We start from the raw sequence: 2739 nt of genomic DNA on the forward strand, positions 1-2739 counted from the left end.
GCATTAAAGGATGTCTAGGAAGCCCTTCCTTAGGATGTAAGCTCTAAACCTCAAGGAAGGGAAACAGCTGCTCTGGAGAAAAGCAAAGGAGACTAATTTACATAGTGAATGCAGCCTGGGATTTTCCATATTGCATCTTAAGTAATGTACTTTGTTGTCATCTGAAAATACCTCAGAATCTATCAGTAGGTCCATGCCCTTCAAGTTCTAGCACAGCTTATCATCCATATACTCACATGATAAATACTTAAAGATCTTTCATTAGTTACTAAGAGCCCTCTTATTTACAAACACTACTCATTTAATCTTTGAAATGGCTCTGGGAGGTAGATAGCATTACTGCCACTACAGATACATTTGAGAGAAAAATTAAGTTCAAAACCCACAAACTGCAGGGACTTTGGACCTGGAACCATCAGACTGTAAGCATCAATGTATGTAAATACTAGTGACAACTCCACTACCTTGATGCCACCGTTATGTACATGTCTTTAAACAAAGAAAACCATAAAGTTACCCTGATAAATGATTAAATGTACATTCACTCCATCAATGAGATACAGCTCAAAGGACATAGAGGAGACACAGTCAGAGAGAGATACAAGAAAATCCAAGAGAATAGGTTGTCACAAATACAAATAATATTGTTTAGAATTTTAATTACTTACCAATAATTATTCCTTTCATGTCTTTCAAGACTACTGCCTAAATCCTATTAACTAATAAATGTCTAGTGTAAGTGATAGCAGTATGCTAATAATTTGCAATTTTTTAATCTCTAGCCCAGATCCCTCTTCTGAACTCTGGACTTGTACAACTAACTAACTACATAATGTCTCTCCTTGAAGAGTAATAACTGTAGCAAACCTAATGTTTCCAAACTGGAGCTCCTGTTAGTCTCCCCAGATCAGGTCCGTCCATTGACTTTCCTATCTCAGAAAATGGTAGTTCCATATTTCTAGTTACATGAAGCATTGAACTCAGCCTCCTCTTTGCCTACCACATACTCTATCCTTCAGAAACTCTTGTTGGCCTTCCCTTCAAAACATCATGGCTTCCATCTGTCCAAGCCATGTCATGGATCACAAGGATCTCTGTATGCAGTCATGGCTTCCTATTTTTGCTCTTGATCCTGTTAGCCTAATCTCAGCACAGCTGCCAGAGGGATCCTTGCTTTCCACAAGTAAAAGTGGGAGTCATACTCATACCATTGGTCTGAAAAGCCAGACCTTATCTACCTCGCTGACACCTCCCTGCTGTCCCACCTCCTCTCCAACTTTATTTCATTCTGTTTTCTCCACTTGCTCAGCTCCAATTTGCATGTACTTTATTCCTTCCACTGTGAACACATTTCCCTTGATGCCCATGAGGTTCACCCTATCCCTCCTTCTGGTTTTACTCCAATATCAGCTTTCAGGGAGGCTTTTCCTGACCACCAAATCTAAGTTCCTTACTCCATGCCCTTCCCCTTTCATGTTTTCTTTCTTCACACTTGTAAATATCAATATGCTATATGTCTTTTATACTAAATGTCACCTCATTCCAATTTATGTTGCAGTTTAAAACAAACATTTGTCTTTTTCTCTCATTTCATATCTAAAAAGCATCTTGTATATGGTAGCTGTTCAATAACTATTTGCTTAATTAATCAATTAAAGAATGATATCTATTGTTGGTTTAAGGTAGGTGTCTTTTTTTCAATTGCTCAGTTTCCTGATGTTTTCTCTTTTCTAAAAATTTCAGATGTTAATTTTTATCAATGCCACAATCTCTTTACTGAGATTGTCATGCACTCTGTTCTAACAACTGCTAATATGAAAAATTTACTTATAAATGACTGGTAACTAAATCATCTTTTATTCTTGAGATAAATGCTACTGACATGATGATTTGCTAAGCATGATTTCTAACTCAATCTGATGGTTTTTGAAGTTCTTTCAAAAAGTGTTTTTTTTCTTTTTTGCATGTACTATGTTTGTCAGACTTGTGAGTACGCATATACTACCTTTATAAAATGATTTAGATGTTTTCTCATACTTTTCTAAGCTTTTAAACAGTTTATGAAATAAACTTAGTTTATAAAGGAATAATTTGTTTACTAAAGTTTTAAGCTCTCTGAACCTTTTTAGATGTAATTCTTTCATAATACTTGTCAATTTAGTCCTGGGTTAATGATTCATTGGAGTTTTCTCCTTGTTTTTGAGCCAATTTGATAGGACTCTTTTCTCAGGCAGAATTCATCAGTTTCACCAATGCCTGCCAATTTATTGTCATGGAGTGTTTTTTTTCAAAATTTAAACTCTTCTTTATTATTGTGAATTCCTTCTCATTTCAACTTCTGTCCATTTAGTTATTTTTCTTTTTCTTAGTCAATCTTCTACAAGTTTAAATGTTTTTAAAAGAAATATTGCATAGATTTAATTCTATTTTCTTATTCAATTTCTTGATTATTTTACATTAATATTTTCCATATTTCTTTAAGAAATATATGTTCCTCTAGTGTGCATTAATTTTTTTACCTACTTTTGCTTTTCTTTTTTAAACCTTCCTTATCCAGTATGTTTCATTCATCTCAGTGGTCATTAACAGTCATCCTATGGACATATTAACACAATCTTCCTTCTAATTTTCTGCTATTGTTTCATGGAGATCTTATCTCAATATATCTCACAGATCTTTTTCAAAAATTTTGGGAATTTCTCCACAATAAGTCATTTACAGAGACTGACTTTTAGGTCA

The sequence above is a fragment of the Marmota monax genome, unplaced genomic scaffold, assembly GCF_021218885.2.
Source record: "Marmota monax isolate L192 unplaced genomic scaffold, Marmota_monax_Labrador192_F-V1.1 WCK01_AAM20220418_F8-fsc00096, whole genome shotgun sequence".
NCBI lineage: Eukaryota > Metazoa > Chordata > Mammalia > Rodentia > Sciuridae > Marmota > Marmota monax.